General features: G+C 45.0%; 1 long non-coding RNA gene across 1 annotated transcript in view; it reads left to right on the top strand.

Annotated features, from left to right (window-relative positions):
• LOC137303964 (uncharacterized) overlaps positions 1-20,891 on the top strand; it is a 61,200-nt gene that overhangs the window by 3,696 nt on the left and 36,613 nt on the right. The window contains exon 2 of the long non-coding RNA XR_010958493.1: positions 1,087-1,133. This is a non-coding gene — a long non-coding RNA (uncharacterized lncRNA). The remainder of the gene's footprint in view (positions 1-1,086; positions 1,134-20,891) is intronic.

Raw genomic sequence — 20,891 nt, 5'->3', positions numbered from 1 at the left:
AAAAAGCTGCACCTAGATCTTAACTTAATTGGAGTCAATTAAAGAACACATTATCCATCCTGTTATTAACAAGCTAATAAAAAGTTCTAGATGGAATTTAACCAACATGACGATGACTCCAGCAAGTGACGCTGCCTTGGTCTAATGTTTTATTTAATAACAGATTTAATCCAATAATATGAAAAGGAATGTGAAATCTGAAGGATCTCATTAAAGCCCATTTAAGCTATAGCTGTAAATTTATATTTGGTATGAAATTGCATTTCCTATGCTCCAAAGTACCCACTATAAATTCTGTGGAGTTAATTACTGTTTCACAGTTCGGTGAAAGAATTCCCCCTCCTCACCTCATTACAGAGTTTCAGGTGTGAAGTTGGAGATGAACATCAGGCTAGTACGTAACCAAGGAAACCATCAATGAGCACATCAGCTGGTTAGTTTAATGGTTATAATGATATTAACTGAATGCAATCATACGCACTTACAGTATAAATGGGGTGCTCGTCCCAGTTTCAAGAGTTGTAAGTTTTTTTTTAAGTGAACCTGTTTCAGTTAAGTTGCTTTTACCCTGGGTTTCATGAGGGGGTTGAAGCCGTCAGTTCCTGACCTGGTGGTCCCATGTAGCCAGTGGCACAAACGTGCCAAATTCGCTAAGGGCAGCCAAGCAGACACCGTTAAAAATGGGTCATCCTGGCAGTTGGCCTTAGCGAACTTGGCAAGTTTATTCTGGCTGCATGAGCAAGTCAAGAGACAGCAGCACCAACACCCCTTATACTCTGTAAAATTACACAGGATTTCATTTCTTCCAACCAACGCCAACAATATATCTCTATTCTCAGTTATCTAATCCTAAAAATTATTGTGTCAGAACTTGGGTGACTAAACAGTCTAATGGCATCATGGGTAGTGGTTGGGACTCTCATTTCACCGTTCCACCATTCTTACTTTGGGCATGGCCATTTCCACCTGAAAGGCTGCCAGGATAAATGCTTCCTTTCAGCCAGACGGAGCCTGGTACTGAAAGTCAGGGGGTATCAGGCCCTTCTAATAGGAAAATAACTGTTCAAATTATTTGGTTATTTCTAGATTCCTGTAAGTGATTGAGACATCTGCAATTTCATCCTCTGTGGCTTGTAAGTAATACTTAAGCACAATGCAGCCTCTGTATTTAAACATTATTTGTCATAGTTCAATAGAGTGTGCGGTGTGTGTAGCATAGAACACAGCATTAGTTGGTGGACCACAAATATAAGTGCAGATGGCCCAATGAGTTCATCCCTCCATAGAAACCTACAGTCCCACCTATCGCAGCATCCAAGTGCCTTTGGAATGACTGCAGATTTGCTCTTCTTGCAGTGGTAGAAAACAGGCAGTAGCGTATCGGCCGCCCATTATACACCCCGCCCACCACGCACCCCGCCCATTATACACCCCACCCACCACGCACCCCGCCCACCACGCACCCCGCCCACCACGCACCCCGCCCGCCACGCACCCCGCCCATTATACACCCCACCCGCCACGCACCCCGCCCATTATACACCCCGCCCACCACGCACCCCGCCCATTATACACCCCACCCGCCACGCACCCCGCCCACCACGCACCCCGCCCACCATGCACCCCGCCCACCACGCACCCCGCCCGCCACGCACCCCGCCCGCCACGCACCCCGCCCATTATACACCCCAGCCGCCATGCACCCCGCCCACCACGCACCCCGCCCGCCACGCACCCCGCCCATCACACATCCCGCCTGATTTTCTTTCCCTTGAAGCGGCAGTGAAAATTACTCACTTTGCTTCCACTATCCTCCCTGAGTGATCATTCCAGGTTTTAATCACTCACTTTGTGAAGAAGTGCTTCCTGACATTAGTCCTGAACTTGCCTTTTATTATATATTGTATCTATGTCTCCTTGTCTTGCAACAGTGCTCAGGGTTTTTTTTTCCTATTCTTCTACTGTCTTTTATACCTCTATAAGAACCCCACCTGGTAGCCTTTCTCGGCATTGCTTCCAGGGTCTGGATGTTTCCCCATGTGCTTTTGCGACAAGACCTGAATGAAATAGTCAAGCTGTGGCCTGTCGAGAGCACAATACAACTTCAAGATGATGCCCCAGTGAGAGAGAACTGGCCAATTCCTTTCTCCTGGGTTCGTGTTTACACCATCAATCCTCACTCATACCTTGTGACAGGGATTGAGAAAGCGACATTTCCCTAGAGCAGAACTCTACATTAAATTATTTGGGTAATTAGATGATTAGGTACTTGACTTACTTCTTAGTCATTATACACTTGAACTAGATAATACTTCACGTGACGACCTGGTTAGATAAATAACACTGCAGTTTAAATTGATTTTTTTTTCTCTACCTCTTTGGGTGGAAACTTTCCCACCCTAGGACCCAAATGTAGAGTGGAGCCAATCAGATGGACCTTTTACTGGGACCCCTCTGCTTTAGCAGTAATCACCAAAACTTCAGAACTGTCCTACTAGGGATAACCAGATTAAAAACCAATTGTGACTTTTTTTTAATGAAAAACGTTCAAAATAGGAGCCTCCCAATGGCAGAGTTGGTGTAGTCTGTTCCGGCTAGAAAGTCCTGGGCTTGATTCCCGGACTATGCTGAGTTAGTGATCAGCAGGGTGGCACTTCAATTCACCACCCTGTCATCCTGTATTTTTAACCCTTGTGAGGCTGAGGAAAAAAATGCAGGATAAAACGTTTTTGAGTGATTTGATTGTTGCACCTTCTCTTTGCTAACACGTTTACAAATGAGTGAATCACAATGAATGCATTTGCATAATCAGCCAATCAATATTTGGACAGAAGAAATCTGCGTGGATTAATGCTATGCCAAGTGTGTTGCCAAAGTGCAAATAATGATAATGCAGTCGAATCTGGATCTCGTTTCGGGGTCTCCAGGTTGGACAGCGCAGATCCTGGGCCCAAAAATAGGCCCAGATGAATTTTTACCCCTGTGACTCCAATTATCTGTTTATTGATCTTAAAGCATTTTCTCATGATATCCGTAGCTGCTTTTACATTACTTTTGGTGGGTTGCTTGGCCACCAACTCCCAACACAGGGGCCTTGCCCTGGGGGCGGCAAGCACCCAAATTAAAATTGAGCCAGGAAAGAAAAAAAGAAAAAATCTTGCATTTATATAGTGCCTTTCACAACCTCAGGATGTCCCAAACGTTTTACAGCCAATGAAGTACTTTTGAAGTGTAGTCACTGTTGTAACGTAGGAAATACAGCAGCAAGATCCCACAAACAGCAATGTGATAATGACCAGATAATCTGTTTTTAGTGATGTTGGTTGAGGGATAAATATTGGCCAGGACACCGGGGAGAACTCCCCTGCTCGCCTTCAAAATAATGCCCTGGGATCTTTTACGTCCACCTGAGAGGGCAGACGGGGCCTCGGTTTAAAATCTCATCTGAAGGACGGCATCCCCGACAGCACAGCGTTCTCTCAGTACTGCACTGAAGTGTCACAACCTTCTGACTCAGAGGCGAGAGTACCTAGCCAGGAAAACCCATTTCTCTGAGCCAGGAAAACCCATTTTTGACTGGGTTTCCCCAGCTACTGGCCGTTGTGAATCTGGCAACTTTACTTTGCTGCCGGTTGTGTGAGAACCAGCGGACTGAGCACCCCACTAAACCCAATATAAAAGCAGATATTGCTCAGTGCCTGCTTCCCTTGTGGCTGGGTGTTGCGTCTGTCTAGCGCATTGCTTGTGGGTGGCTTCATCACTCCGCCAATGCCTGTCACAACATACACTTTGCAGGGAAGGATAATCCATTGCACTTAGTTCAATACACCCTCAGGGAAAGTAATTGAACAAGCTGTGTCAATTAGTGGGTCGGATACATTAATCCTGTGCCCTATAGGTCAGTGCAGGTTACTTCCAAGCAACAGCTGAATGACTGTAACTGCTTCGTACTTTGGACATATTTAATTATAAAGAGACTCTCGTGTTCAAATGGTTCGTTCCAGAAAGGTTTACTGAATATTGTGAATAGAATCCGATTGGGAGAAAGGGGCCAAGCCAATATCGGCAACAGATTTCAGGACTGCAGGCGAGCCGGGAGGAGCACTTTTTTTTAAAGAAACTTACCTTTTTTGGTAGTGGCCCCCTGCGGTCCCTTTAAGGATCGTTGGCTAGGCCGCATGTAAACCTGCTTATCCTGAACTCAAGCAGCCTGTAAACAGGCATAAATGGGCAGAAAATAGGTGTTAAACAGGTGTAAAATGTACCAATTTAGCAGCGGGATGGCCTGTGCCCAATCTGCGCAGACGTTAGTCCCACTGCTAAACTCATGGGACCATTTTTAAGTGTCCTGGGCCTCCCAGTATAACATCTGGAGACTGGGCATGAGTCTGTAAAAGCCCTCCTATAACTGGATGAATATTATTCCATGTGGCGTGTTTTGGGTCCTAGCTGGCCTCATACCACAGCGCTCCATATGTCTTTGACTTTTAAATAACCGGAGAACACATTTAAAAACCAAACGCGTTAGAAACCACCAAATGTGAGGGTTTCTATTTAGACATCTATTTCCTGATTCTATATGTGACATTAAAGTGGCGTCAGCAGCTTAGACTGGAATGTTTACCCATTTTGCCAACATGCCTTCAACAGTAGCAAAATACTGCGGATGCTGGAAATCTGAAATAAAAACAGAAAATGCTGGAAGTACTCAGCAGGTCAGGCAGCCTCTGTGGAGAGAGAAACAGAGTTAACGTTTCAGGTCGATGACCTTTCGTCAGAACTGGGATCCCAGTTATGAAGAAAGGTCATCGACCTCAAACGTTCAGAGTCTGCCTGACCTGCTGAGTGTTCCCAGTATTTTCTGTTTTTATATTGGATATTTTATATGCCTTCATCAATGGCAGCGTGCATTGATGATCTGATGTAATGTGCTGTTCTATTATAATACATTTCACCACCTTGTGTTGCTAAAACCACTGAGGCAGAATCCCACAGCGATGGCAGGAGTGACTCCATTTTAACAGATTGTCTGTCTGCTCGTCCTGCTACAGTTTATGGCAACTTTTCCATCTCAGGCCTCTCAGTGACTGCATTTACTCATTAAACTCAGCAACAGCCACCTGGTTAAACAGACATTAATCTCTTCTATCACTATTTTTCTTTTGTTTAGTTTTCTTTGGAAGTTTTGTTTCTGTGACAGGTTTTTAATTGCCTTCATTATTAACAGTGAAGCACTGAAATAAATTACGGCCATCAGTTTGCTGCTTTCCGTATGTTTTGATTAAAAATTTGATTGAAAGGCACAAACCATATGCTTCAAGCACGGATTATTCATTTCTTATATTACTGCTCCACCAAGAATATATGAACAACAGTTTAATCACTCAACAGCTTTCCAGAGCTATAATTAGCAACAGCGACTCGAAATGTTAAGATCGATATTGGGATTGTATGATAAAACGCTGCAGAGATTTCAGAGTGTCAGGGTACAAATTAGTCTCAGCAAGGCTGACTCTCTCCCTCTCACTGACTGCATGCCCCTCCCCCAGTTACACGTTCCGCCATGTTTGCCTGCCTGAGTTGCCGTGACGGTAGTATGGCACCGATCTTAAGTCTCACCTTCATCTATTCCTTGCAAATTCCTCCGGCGTATTTTACTCCCTCGAATGACTTGCTCTCATCCACACTTCTCACCTCTCTTTCAAGATTCTCATCATCTCTTGCCCTTCCCGTTGGCTGCAGAGAGAGGACCGAACCATTTTCATGGACCATGCTTCTATATTTTGGGTGCTGGGGAGGGCGGAGAATCCATCGGCTCATTTGTGGAGTGGAGCTGGAATTTAGGCCCCGGGGGGGAGCCAATCTGGAGCAGCCGAAAGCGTCCATTCCCACTCCTCCCGGCCCCACAAAAATCTTCAGAAAACCCCCCCCCCCCAAAAACTTACCCTTTCAGGAGCAGCCTCCAGTGGTCCCTCTAAGGACTGCTGGTCCAGCCACTCCTTGGTTGGCACCAATGGGTAGAGGGTGACTGACGCACGCTCCACCTATTGGTACCTGAAAATTGCATTGTGGTCCTACAACTGGTGTCAGGTCTTGATTTAAATATTTAAGTAGGCTCCCGTCTGGGTTTTATCCTCCCCTGGATCATAAGAACATAAGAAATAGAAGCAGGAGTAGGCCATACGGCCCCTCAAGCCTGCTCCGCCATTCAATCAGATCATGGCTGATCTTCAACCTCAGCTCCACTTTCCCGCCCGATCCCCATATCCCTTGATTCCCCCAGACTCCTAAGATTTATCTATCTCAGCCTTGAATATAATCAACGACTGAGCATCCACAGCCCTCTGGGTAGAGAATACCAAAGATTCACAACCCTCTGAGTGAAGAAATTCCTCCTCATCTCAGTCTTAAATGGCCGACCTCATATCCTGCGTCTATATCTCCTAGTTCTAAATTCTCCATCCAGGGAAAACAACCTCTCAGCCTCTACCCTATCAAGCCCCCTCAGAATCTTATATGTTTCAATGAGATCCTCACAGCTCTGACTTTAATCAATAGCCTTCAGTATGGAACTTTACCAAAAGCCGTTTGGACGTCAAGGTCATATGGATTTGCACCGTCCACTTGGGTTTTCACTTCCTCAAGGAAGTCGAGGAGGTTGGTTAAGCAAGATCTTCCATTTCTGATCCATGCTGACTACTGTTAACTGGGGTGTTGTTGCACAGATGATCCTCAAGTTTACTCCTGATATTCGATTCCACAATTTTACATGGAATGGGGGGGGGGGGTGGTAAGATCATTGGGAGTGTAGTTGCCTGTGTTTGTTTTGTCCCCCTTTTTGAATATGGGCACCATATTAGCTTGTTTTTGATCTACTGGTACCTCTCCAGCGTCCACTGACTCCCACATAATGATTGTCAGTGTTTTACATTCCTTTCAGGATTCATATATTCTGGCCAACCCATCCCTTTTAGCCTCTTTGAAAGACTACCCCCTATCTTCCTCACCTGTACCCTCTGCAACTCCTAATCCCTTCAGCTCAGGCTCACTACCCACACTGACATTGGTGCCCCCATCTTCAACATCCTCATCCCCACCATCTCCTGGACCCACATTCCCACTGGTGCATCCTCCAGCTCCATGGTCCCGAGTCCATTGGCCAGACACTAGAGATACATGGTATATAAGCTACAGTCAGGTGTAACTGGGTTTACCAGGCTACCATTGGCCTGTGGGAACCTGGATTTAAAAGCATTAACATGGAGAGCCAACTTACCCAATCTGATTTTTTTAAAAGAACAATATAAAGGGTCCTGGAGTCTGCTGGCAGGAACCGGATATAAATGCCAAAAGCTGGCTCATGGATGCCGGGCTCCTGAAATTAATTAAAGGAAGAACAATATAAAAACCAGATAATAAGCTCCCCCGAGGAACGATCACCCTGTTACTTAATGGAGAAAAAAATAAAATGTCCATTTAGGGTAAGAATGATTCAAATTTTGTCTTCTCACATCCAAGTCCACAGACTCTGATATTAACAGCCATTCTGTAAATAAGATTGCAACTCGAGAGTTTTAATCCTGTGTGAAGATTGTCGATAAATAATTTATCTCCAGTAAAATACATTGCTCACTCGGAGTAAATCTGTTGCACAATTCTTATCAGGGAATATAAATAGCAAGGTGACCAGCTGCTGCTTGTGAGAAATACTCAGTTATGAAATGCTGAAAAGCTTGGTGAAGAGTCATAATCATTTCTTCAAACTAATAGTGACAAACTACTCAAAAACATCATTTTTTTTTATTCGTTCATGGGATGTGGGCGTCGCTGGCGAGGCCGGCATTTACTGCCCATCCCTAATTGCCCTCGAGAAGGTGGTGGTGAGCCGCCTTCTTGAACCACTGCAGTCCGTGTGGTGAAGGTTCTCCCACAGTGCTGTTAGGAAGGGAGTTCCAGGATTTTGACCCAGCGACGATGAAGGAACGGCGATATATTTCCAAGTCGGGATGGTGTGTGACTTGGAGGGGAACATGCAGGTGGTGTTGTTCCCATGTGCCTGCTGCTCTTGTCCTTCTAGGTGGTAGAGGTCGTGGGTTTGGGAGGTGCTGTCAAAGAAGCCTTGACGAGTTGCTGCAGTGCATCCTGTGGATGGTACACACTGCAGCCACTGTGCGCCGGTGGTGAAGGGAGTGAATGTTTAGGGTGGTGGATGGGGTGCCAATCAAGTGGGCTGCTTTGTCCTGGATAGTGTTAAGCTTCTTGAGTGTTGTTGGAGCTGCACTCATCCAGGCAAGTGGAGAGTATTCCATCACGCTCCTGACTTGTGCCTTGTAGATGGTGGAAAGGCTTTGGGGAGTCAGGAGGTGAGTCACTCGCCACAGAATACCCAGCCTCTGACCTGCTCTTGTAGCCACAGTATTTATATGGCTGGTCCAGTTAAGTTTCTGGTCAATGGTGACCCCCAGGATGTTGATGGTGGGGGATTCGGCAATGGTAATGCCGTTGAATGTCAAGGGGAGGTGGTTAGACTCTCTCTTGTTGGAAATGGTCATTGCCTGGCACTTGTCTGGCGCGATTGTTACTTGCCACATATCAGCCCAAGCCTGGATGTTGTCCAGATCGTGCTGCATGCGGGCTCGGATTACTTCATTATCTGAGGGGTTGCGAATGGAACTGAACACTGTGCAGTCATCAGCGAACATCCCCATTTCTGACCTTATGATGGAGGGAAGGTCATTGATGAAGCTGCTGAAGATGGTTGGGCCGAGGACACTGCCCCAAGGAACTCCTGCAGCAATGTCCTGGGGCTGAGATGATTGGCCTCCAACAACCACTACCATCTTCCTTTGTGCTAGGTATGACTCCAGCCACTGGAGAGTTTTCCCCCTGATTCCCATTGACTTCGATTTTACTAGGGCTCCTTAGTGCCACACTTGGTCAAATGCTGCCTTGATGTCAAGGGCAGTTACTCTCACCTCACCTCTGGAATTCAGCTCTTTTGTCCATGTTTGGACCAAGGCTGTAATGAGGTCTGGAGCCGAGTGGTCCTGGCGGAACCCGAACTGAGCATCAGTGAGCAGGTTATTGGTGAGTAAGTGCCGCTTGATAGCACTGTCGACGACACCTTCCATCACTTTGCTGATGATTGAGAGTAGACTGATGGGGCGGTAATTGGCCGGATTGGATTCATCCTGCTTTTTGTGGACAGGACATACCTGGGCAATTTTCCACATTGTCGGGTGGATGCCAGTGTTGTAGCTGTACTGGAACAGCTTGGCTAGAGGCGCGGCTAGTTCTGGAGCACAAGTCTTCAGCACTACATCAGCTGGGATGTTGTTGGGGCCCATAGCCTTTGCTGTATCCAGTGCACTCAGCCGTTTCTTGATATCAATTGGAGTGAATCGAATTGGCTGAAGACTGGCTTCTGTGATGGTGGGGATATCGGCAGGAGGCCGAGGTGGATCATCCACTCGGCACTTCTGACTGAAAATGGTTGTAAACGCTTCAGCCTTGTCTTTTCCACTCATATGCTGGACTGTGCCATCTTTGAGGATGGGAATGTTTACAGAGCCTCCTCCTCCCATTAGTTGTTTAATTGTCCACCACCATTCACGACTGGATGTGGCAGGACTGCAGAGCTTTGATCTGATCCGTTGGTTGTGGAATCGCTTAGCTCTGTCTATAGCATGTTGCTTCCGCTGTTTAGCATGCATGTAGTCCTGAGTTGTAGCTTCACCAGGTTGGCACCTCATTTTTAGGTACACCTGGTGCTGCTCTTCTACACTCCTCATTGAACCAGGGTTGATCCCCTGGCTTGTTGGTAATGGTAGAGTGAGGAATATGCCGGGCCATGATGTTACAGATTGTGCTGGAATACAATTCTGCTGCTGCTGATGGCCCACAGCACCTCATGGATGCCCAGTTTTGAGCTGCTAGATCTGTTCTGAATCTATCCCATTTAGCACGGTGGTAGTGCCACACAACACGTTGGATGGTGCTCTCAGTGTAAAGACGGGACTGCGTCTTGCATTTAAAGATTTTGCTTGGTTATTTTTAGGGTCTGAAAACTCTCTCTTTTTTAAATCTTCTGCCGTGACTAACTGGGATGGACAGCTCCCGCTGCCTCTCCTTTCCTACCTCACCCATTCTTTGTACGTGAGCCTAGTGTGTTGGAAGGTTATTCGACCATGCGTGGCATCACAGATGAGCCCAATCCTGTCACCACCTGGAGTTGAATAGTGCGGACATCCGGTAGGAGTCACTGGAGAGGCCGGTGGGGGGGGGCGCAAAAACAGCCAAGGTCCCTGCTCCCATCTCTAATAACCCCCGCTGTGTGTGGATATCGGGAGACGGCAGGGTGGGGCTTGACTGTAATGCCACCTGCAACAACAACAACTGGCATTTATATAGCGCCTTTAACATAGTAAAATGTCCCAAGATGCTTCACAGGTACGTTATCAGAAAAAATTTGACATGGAGCCACTTTAGTAGATATTAGGACAGGTGCTTGGTCAAAGAGGTAGGTTTTAAGGAGCGACTTAAAGGAGAGGGAGCTAGAGAGGCACAGAGATTTAGGGAAGGAATCCCAGAGCTTAGGGCCTAGACGGCTGAAGACACGGCCGCCAATGGAGGGGCAAAGCAAATCGGGGATGCGCAAGAGGCCAGAATTGGAGGAGTGCAGAGATCTCGGAGGGTTGTAGGGCTGGAGGAGGTTACAGAGATAGGGAGGGGGCCAGGCCATGGAGTACAGTTGGGTAGGCTGCTGGCATTTTCTGTCTATCGCGACGTGTAAAAAATGGCCACTCGGGCAAGGTAACAGAGGACTGGCAGTGTCAGTGCTGGAATGAGACAGGTTAACTGAGAGAAAATTAGACATGGGTGGGGGTGGGTAGGGTGGTGAGTGTGTGAGTGTCTGGTGACTGAAGAAACAAACTAAAAGCAAAAGTTGCCTCCCTGGGTCCACAAAGTTACACAATGGTAATCAAATAAAGTTACAGTAGCATTCACCATTAAGGATTAAAATGCATAGCTGCAATTAGAGAATCTATCTGGGTGTTGCAGAGCCAATGTCACAGACAATATACAGAGGTAATTAGGAATATTATTGTGTAGTCTCTGTATTCTGACCTGTCAAAAAATCGTACATCTCCAGGAAACCCCTCACACCCATGACTGAACAATTTGCAGTCTCAATCACTCTCTCGGAACAGTCTGCTCCTGTTAGATGTATATGAGGGAAATGAAGAACTGGCCGCCAGTGCTCACCAGCTGAAATGACTTTGAAGTTGCCAGTGAGATTTATCGGGAAAATTTCAAGGCCATTTTAATTAAGTAATCAATTATACTCCATGATGAACAGAGGAAGGAGAGACACCCACTTGCAATAATGGTGCTCTATTCTTTAGTTAAATATACGTGTGTTAATAAATAATCCCATCACTGAATCTCCTTGCTTCAGAAAGGTCACATTAATAAGCTGCAGCAGGCCCCTGCTTTTTAGTATAGACAGAAAGCATTATAAAGGGACAATTAAAATAAGGAATATAAAGAGGTTATGCAGTAATTAGTATTGAGATGAATAGTTTACCCTACCACTGATCTGGATCATTTGGGATAAAAGTCTCTCAAATTGCGATGGACTCTCCATCATTAATATTTCTTAAGTTTCTGTTAAAACCATGCACGTGGCGCTTTTTCTTTCTATTAGTTTAGTTATTTTCGTAGAATCATTGAGAGTTACAGTACAGAAACAGGTCATTCGGCCCATCAAGTCTATCCCGGTGTTTTTCTCCACATTTGCCACCCAGTCCAATCCCACTCCACTGCTCATTCCCCATATCCTCTGACGTTCTTCTTGTTCAAGCTCTAATTCCCTTTTAAAAGAATTTGTGGTCTCCGATTCAACAATTTTGTTAGATGCTTTTTTTTTAAGAATATGTTCTGTGCTCCGGCCCAATGGTTTACAAACTCTCCTGTGTGGGGGACTCCCTGCAAATATTGTCACATTCTCTTGGACATCCCTGTCCAACCAAGGACAAACTGATGCTCAAGACATAGGAACAAATGAGCAAGGTTTGCACAGACTAATTCCACACTGCGCCCAGCCTGAATGCAAATCCTGCCAGAGTTCTTTTTACATGTGCATACGCTCCCAACTGGCAGGATCCTTTCACCCTTAATGAGAAAGCAGCATCTCCCCACAGTCCGGCACATGATGCCTTTGCTGGGTCACTCCGCGGTGTAGGAGACTGAGCTTCACAAAGGCAGGCGATCAGGATTCTCGGGTGGGAGGCAAGGAGAATACAATCTCCAGTAATGTGGTTTTGAAAACATTATTGCATGGAGAGAGAAAAAAATTAGATTAAAATGACACTCCAAGCAACAGCAATGATAAGCCAGTGTGAGAGTGGCCCCAGGCTGCAAATGGTAACGATGACGGATAGATCAGGAGTCCATGGACGTAAAGTGCACAGTGGTAAAGCAGCCAACGAGTAAAGCAGCTCTCATGTCAGTGTGTGCCACTGTTGCACTTTTCATGTCTTGATTTCAAGCTGATGCCCCGCCCTCTTGCTGCATTAATGTTCACAATGACAAAACAATGACTTACAGAGGTCGCTCAGCACGCTCGCGTCTACAGTGATCAGCCTTTCCAACTCTCTGAATTCACGTTAAAAATGTTAGTCATTGAGCTCATGGACTCCCAGGAACCTCTCCTCGACCCCCATGGTCCACCAATGCTACTTTGAAAATCCTGCTTCTAGGCTGTGGTCCTGGCGTTATCAATACAGGGAACTGATTCTTTTCACTGTTGATAGAGATCAAGGAACTCTAAACTCAAATCAACAATTTGCTTTTGTGTGGTACCTTTAACTTAAAGAACGGGACAAATTCCAGGACACTTGTCCCATTCTTTGAGCCCTGATACCAGTTTCTTCACTGCTGTCCAGAAATGCGGGGTCCGGGGAGGAATTGAAAGCCCACTATAAGTCGTCCAGTTTTAGTTCTACACGCTAGAGGAGCATTGGGGGTGAAATTGATCTTTGGCAACATTGCCCACTTATATTCCCACCTCTCCTCCTCTGCAGCAGGTTTGGCAGCAGAGGAAGAGAGGCAGGAGTGCAAGTGGGCAATGTTGCACCAGCAGAAAAATATAGTCTCGGTGACTGATTTGGATGAGGGGTAAGGAGGAGAGCTCAGCAAAGGTTGCAGAGGTTATACAGAGCTGGTTCAGCATCAAAGGACAGCTGAGTGGCCAATGGACCTAGAACCAGAGACACGCAGGCACAAACCAGAGCGGATGGCTTTGGTTTTGTGTATATTGTACGACAGGAAATCTTGACTGGAGGAAATTGTGGAAAAAACCTCGAAGCTCTTCGTTAACCAGAGAAGAAAAAAGGTTCAAAGGTTAAAAAGCTTCTAGACTTTCCAACAATGTCAGTGGAAGCACTCTCGCCTCTGAGTCAAAAGGTTGTGAATTCAAATCACACTCCAGAGACTTGAGAAACATAATCCAGGCTGACATTTCAGTGCAGTACTGAGGGAGTGCTGCACTATCAGAGGTGCCATCTTTCAGATGGGATGTTAAATTGAGGCACTATTCAAAGAAGAGCAGAGGAGTTCTCCCCAGTGTCCTGCCCTATATTTGTCCCTCAACCAACAACACTAAAACATATTATCTGTTCATTATCTCATTGCTGTTTTGAGACCTGGCAGTGCGCAATTGGCTGCCACGTTTCCCTACATTACAACACTTCAAAAGTAATTAATTGGTTGTAAAGCGCTTTGGGATGTGCTGAGGTCGTGAAAGGCGCTATATAAATGAACGTTCTTGCTTCCAACGTTCACCTTAAGAGCCCGACGGTAATGGAGCTAAGAAGAACCGGATACATATGGGCTGATCTGAGCCTAACACTGCACAGAATGGGCATAGACCTGCTGTCACCAACTTCACTTTGTAAGAGAGCAGCAGTTCCCCAGGGTAGTTCTTGAATATATTCTTTGTTGAGCCGCAGAATACAAATCAGAGAACTTTAACACTCCGATCGGTAAGTGCCCTTCAGGAACAACAAAGCTTTGTGAATAATTTCTTTCAAAGGGCTTTCAACTATTTTCAGAGAGAGAAAAACAAATTAAATGACGTGACAAAAATCTGCTGCACTAAATCCCTACGAGTTTTGTGAGGTTTGTATTTGTATCTCATCAGCAACATTGCTAAGGATTGTCAGTTGCCTCTCTGCATCAGTGAATTCTACTGTAAGTACAAAGAGAAATAGAGAAGGAAAGAATTACAGACAGGAGTTTAATTGTCTGAGTAAACTATTGAGAAGTAAGTCGGTTATAGAACTGAAGCAAATTGTAAAATGCTGTCTGGCAGCCTACAGAAGGTACATTTCTACAAGTTGTTGGTGCTGATTTTTGGAACCTGGGTGCTACAATTCTGGTTGACTCCAAAAACGCTCAACTCTTGCCCACCACAGAAAGCCAATTTCCATAGGCAGTTTGTGCTTCTTCTGAACCAAACGTTAGCCTGTTTTGCAAAGAATGCAGCACCCTTCCAGGTTAATGTCCACCCTTTTACCACTGGGTTATACCAGTTAGAGTATAGACTGCCCACTAAACACTCCTAGAGGCCGATGTTCACCCCCCACTCCCCCCTCGGCCCTCCCCCCACCCCCCATCGGGACAGAACAAAGCGGTACGTTGGTGAAAGTGGCACTCACCGCCCCATCCCATTCCCACTGAGGTCCAGGTCACCGTCATTTTGGTGGTCGTCTTGATATGGGCGGCTCAGATACTCACAGGAAAAGGCGAGGGCCTCATTAACCCACGCAAATCGGGGTCCTGCGACGTCAGTAGGACCCGACCCAATTTTGAAGTAGCAATTGGCAGAGCATGTGCCACGGACACTCCACCCATTCGTACTTGGCCTGAAACGGCCTAACCAGCACTCCTTAAAGGAACGTAGGTTTAACGTTTCAGGTCGATGACCTTTCATCAGAATCCCTAACTTTTCCTCTCCGCAGATGCTGCCTGATCTGCTGAGTGTTTCCAGCATTTGCAGTCTTTATTTCACATTTCCAGCATCCGCAGTATTTTGCTTTTTCTCCTTAACGGAACTGCTGGAACCCATTCAAAAATAATATTTTGTCTGACCCTCTGCGGCCCTCCTAATGTAACGCCTCCCCCTCCCCTTTAATTAACCTGCACTAGCTGGGCTTCAAAGTGCAGTCATCAGAATTCCTGCCCACTGTGATGGGAATGTTAGAGGAGACCTGGCTACACAAAGCAACCAGTCAGGGTTGAATAATTGATGTGTGAGGATGGGGAATATTCTAGGGTTTTCCTGATAACCTTTGGAGTAATTATGCAGAACTTTTCCACGGGAGCTTACCTAGATGGGATAGAACAATAGGCCAGATCGAAAGAGCTGGCTTGGTGGGCCAGATTGCCTCTTCTCATTCCATGCTTTACATGAGCATTTATGTCCACAATGAAAATGGCTCCATGTCCCCAACATGTTTCTGTAATACACTTTACACCGGTTTGATTCAGTGTGGTAGTTTATCCTCATGAGAGCACTCTGTGTCATTTTCACAAATATAACACAGTTTGAATTTCGATGAGACACATCGCCGAACAATTGTCTTGGGTTTTGATGGCAGTATGTTCCAACATATCCAGTCCCCATCCAATTCTGACCCTGCTTCTCAAAGGTGACCGATACCTTCCTTAGGTCATTTAGGCATCCATCCCCGAGACTGTCACCACTTCCCTCTCCGAGTCCGGCTCTACCCTCCCCAGGGGCACTGCCCTTTCCAAGGCCATCATTACCCTTCCGCATAATAAAAATTGGTATCAAACACCTCAAAAGCCCATCGGCACTAGTTTCAGCGTTCCTGATGCTTTTTTAGATGCCACAGTGACAATCACTTGACATTTTGAAAAATGAAAGTTTAATGTACAAGTGCCCTTGGCACTCGTGGGGAAAAAAATAATTGTCTTTCTGAACAAATTGTTGGCATTACCTATATGTTGACATGAAAATTCTCTTCCTCCCCTCCCCACCCCTCCAGCTTCCACGCTTCCCAGGTTACCCTGCATTCTGCATCAGAAGACACTATTCGGAAAGAATCGATCTATCAGGAATTATTTTTCTTCTCGCACATTTATTTTTTTTCCCTTTTCTTCTCTCATCCTTTAAAAGCCATGAGTGATACTGAAAAAAAATTCTGTGAGCCCCAACCTTCTTCCAGTCCCTCACTCAACTGGCCATGCTTCATGTGTGTACCAATGATGGTAGTATATTCAACTGGCCATGCTTCATGTGTGTACCAATGACGGTAGTATATTCAACTGGCCATGCTTCATGTGTGTACCAATGACGGTAGTATATTCAACTGGCCATGCTTCATGTGTGTACCAATGACAGTAGTATATTCAACTGGCCATGCTTCATGTGTGTACCAATGACAGTAGTATATTCAACTGGCCATGCTTCATGTGTGTACCAATGACAGTAGTATATTCAACTGGCCATGCTTCATGTGTGTACCAATGACAGTAGTATATTCAACTGGCCATGCTTCATGTGGGTACCAATGACGGTAGTATATTCAACTGGCCATGCTTCATGTGTGTACCAATGACAGTAGTATATTCAACTGGCCATGCTTCATGTGTGTACCAATGACAGTAGTATATTCAACTGGCCATGCTTCATGTGGGTACCAATGACAGTAGTATATTCAACTGGCCATGCTTCATGTGGGTACCAATGACGGTAGTATATTCAACTGGCCATGCTTCATGTGAGTACCAATGATGGTAGTATATTCAACTGGCCATGCTTCATGTGGGTACCAATGACGGTAGTATATTCAACTGGCCATGCTTCATGTGGGTACCAATGACGGTAGTATATTCAACTGGCCATGCTTCATGTGAGTACCAATGATGGTAGTATATTCAACTGGCCATGCTTCATGTGGGTACCAATGATGGTAGTATATTCAACTGGCCATGCTTCATGTGGGTACCAATGATGGTAGTATATTCAACTGGCCATGCTTCATGTGTGTACCAATGATGGTAGTATATTCAACTGGCCATGCTTCATGTGGGTACCAATGATGGTAGTATATTCAACTGGCCATGCTTCATGTGGGTACCAATGATGGTAGTATATTCAACTGGCCATGCTTCATGTGGGTACCAATGATGGTAGTATATTCAACTGGCCATGCTTCATGTGTGTACCAATGATGGTAGTATATTCAACTGGCCATGCTTCATGTGTGTACCAATGATGGTAGTATATTCAACTGTAGGCGCATCACGACCAAACTCATTCTTATACTCACCCAACATCCACATTGAACCCTTTCTAGCTTGGGGGTGAGGGGTTACTGGGTTGAGACCTGGCCTGGAATACTCCAGAAGATGGAATTTACACTCTTAAAATGGGTCCTCTAATGAAGGGGGCCAATTCCACTTGCTTCTCCCAGTAGGCACCCAAGATGCCTGATTTATTTATTCTCATGGCCTGACCCTGCCCTGACACCGGAAATTGTGATAGGGTTAGGCTCTGTCTTCAGCCACACAACAACAACAACAACAACTTGCATATATATAGCACCTTTAAAGTAGTAAAACGTCCCAAGGCACTTCACAGGAGCGATTACCAAACAAAATTTGACATTGTGCCACTTAAGGAGATATTAGGACAGGTGACCAAAAGCTTGGTCAAACAGGTAGGTTTTAAGGAGTGTCTTAAAGGAGGAGAGAGGTTTAGAGAGGGAATTCCAGAGCTTAGGGCCCAGGCAGCTGAAGGCACGGCCACCAGTGGTGGAGCAAAGAAAATCGGGGATGTTCAAGAGGCCAGAATTGGAGGAGCGCAGAGATCTCAGAGGGTTGTAGGGCTGGAGGAGGTTACAGTGACAGGGAGGGGTGTGGCCATGGAGGGATTAGAAAACAAGGAAGAGAATTTTAAAATCGAGGCATTGCCAGACCAGGAGCCAATGTACGTCAGCGAGCACAGGGGTGATGGGTGAACGGGACTTGGTGTGAGTTAGGACACGGGCAACAGAGATTTGGATGAGAATCACAATTCCTACTCAGCTGGGGCGGGGGATGGGAACACGGAAATTCCAGGCCATTATTCATTTATTTGTGCACGAACAATGCCACAGAAGATAAACCAGTACAAGCAGAAGTGTTTTAATGCAAACTGAAAAGCAGTTGCTCCTGCAATATTATTATTACTGCTTCTTCTGCAAAGAACATTCAGTTCTGAATGGTTATTACATTTAGCCACATTACATTATCCAGTGACTTAAGCAATCTCATTCTATCCGTGGTGTTATTCTGACCAGACCTTCCCCAGTGTATTTTTTTACTCGGTAGGTGTTCAATGACTGTCAAGGTCTTTGCAATGGTTTTGCTGCACAGAGAGCCTTCAGAATGTTGGGAAGCTGCTCTGAGATCAATTGATTTTCACAAATGCATTTCACAAGGATGATATTATTTGAGGGGAGAGGAAATTAATTCCCTTAAGAGCTAATTAAGTAATAGTGAGTTCCACAGGAGAGCAGGTGTATCCCTGTATCCAATTCCACCTTAATTTCTTGGCATGTTACTTATAAGTAGTTTTATTTTCAGTCACAGTGCATCTAAGGTGGCCTTTCACCTTCCTCTGTATGGTTCATAACTCAACAAAATCTCGAAGTTATACAATACAAGCCTCTTTTGTTAGAGGAAGAAAAACAAACAACTAATATGCCATCTTGCTAGAATATCACATACTAACATTCCTCCTAGAAATTTTCCAATCAAACCTCTGACATCTACTTTCTAAATTTTGCCTTGGTTTGTGGAATTCTGGCCATTTGCACATCACCAATTTCCTTCATCCCATCATTGGCGGCCGTGCCTTCAGCTGCCTAGGCCCTAAGCTCTGGAATTCCTTCTCCAAACCTCTCTGCCTCTCTACCTCTCTCTCCTCCTTTAACACACTCCTTAAAACCTACTTCTTTGACCAAGCTTTTGGTCACCTGTACTTATGTGACTTGGTGTCAAATTTTGTCTGATAATGCTCCTGTGAAGCACCTTGGGACGTTTTACAATGTTAAAGGCGCGATATAAATGTTGTTGCATTGTTCCTCGCAGCTTGCCTCTGAACCTGGCTATTTCCTATCCAGCCAGCTTATCTCAAAGTAAATGCTATGATAAGCTCACAGCAAGGGTTCTTCTACTATAATGCTAATTACCAGCCACTGGTATACCAGGGGCATCCATTTTATGTATCAATCTCCATTTTGAAATAAAATATCTGTTACTGCTACATGTATCAACATTTAATAATGCTTGTGTTCAAATCCCTCTGCCCAGCTGTTACATCTCTGTAAACCCCTTTAAATGATATAGCTCCTCGAGGCACATAACGCTTTCATCAGCAAAGCTAGATATTTTGCTTACAATGATCTCACCAAGGTCATTAATAAATATTATAAATAGCCAATGTCTCAGGATTGATTCCTGTATGATTGCACTACTCACCCCATCACAGACTTGAGTTATTCCCACTCAAAACTACTCTTCATTTTCTATTGTCAAACTAATTTTCTATCCGATTTACTACTTCACCACTGATTGCATGAACCTTTTGTCTTTGCTATAAATTCTTGTAAGGGAGCTTGTCAAACGTTTTTTGAATATCAAAAGATATAATATCAACCACATTTCCTTCATCTGCTAATTCAGTCACATCCCTCAAACCACTCCAACAAATGTGTACAGCATAACCATCCCTTCATGTAACCACATAGGCTTTGGTTTAGTGCTTTTGATCAAATAAATAATTTCTGCATTCCTGTTTTTATAATAGACACTGGTGGGTTACACATTCCATTACTGATGTCAAGCTAACTGGCCTGCAATTCCCAGATGTGCACCTCTGGCCTGTCTTAAAGAAAGACTCAGAGTTATTTTCTGGTCTTCTGGTATTATCCACATTTCCAAGGAACTAGAAAACATGTCACTGAAGGAACCTTTAACTCCCTTTCAATTCTTTATGCATGCTTTGGAACATTCCAATGGCTCCGCTCACTTTATGAATCTTCAGAAAAGTTTATAATTGTTTATTTGCCCAAAACCTATTTCCATATCTGATGATTACCCTAATAGGTCACTCGATTAGAATCACGACTGCAATCTTCTGTAGTGAATCTTGAGGAGGGGAATTTATTTAAAGGTTCAGCCACACCAATCCCTTCAGCCAGAATTTCTTTTCATCCTCTAAAGGTTGTTTTTCTTCCTTCTTGCTTTTCTGATATGAACATGCCCATATAGGGGACATGACTATATGGAGGGGACATGCCCATATAGGGGACATGCCCATATAGGGAACATGACGATAAAGAGGGGACATGCGCATATAGGGAACATGACTATATAGAGGGGACATACCCATATAGGGGACATGACTATATGGAGGGGACATACCCATATAGGGGACATGACTATATAGAGGGGACATGCCCATATGGGGGACATGACTATATAGAGGGGACATGCCCATATAGGGGACATGACTATATGGAGGGGACATGCGCATATAGGGAACATGACGATATAGAGGGGACATACCTATATAGGGGACATGCCCATAAAGGGGTTAATTTTAATTTTGGGTGATGGTGTAAAATGTGCACTATCAAATTAAAATTCTATAATGCCTTTCACAATCTCAGGGCATCCCAAAACGCTGTACAGCCAATGAAGTATTTTTGAAGTACAGTCACTGTTGTAATGTGGGAAGCCGCCCATTATATGGCAGACCTGATTTTCCTTTCCATGAGTCAATAGAAGGAGAATCTGGTGGAGTGTAAATTAGG

The sequence above is a fragment of the Heptranchias perlo genome, chromosome 36, assembly GCF_035084215.1.
Source record: "Heptranchias perlo isolate sHepPer1 chromosome 36, sHepPer1.hap1, whole genome shotgun sequence".
NCBI lineage: Eukaryota > Metazoa > Chordata > Chondrichthyes > Hexanchiformes > Hexanchidae > Heptranchias > Heptranchias perlo.
Note: the sequence above shows the minus strand (reverse complement) of the source record. Positions and strands in the feature narration are given on the sequence as shown.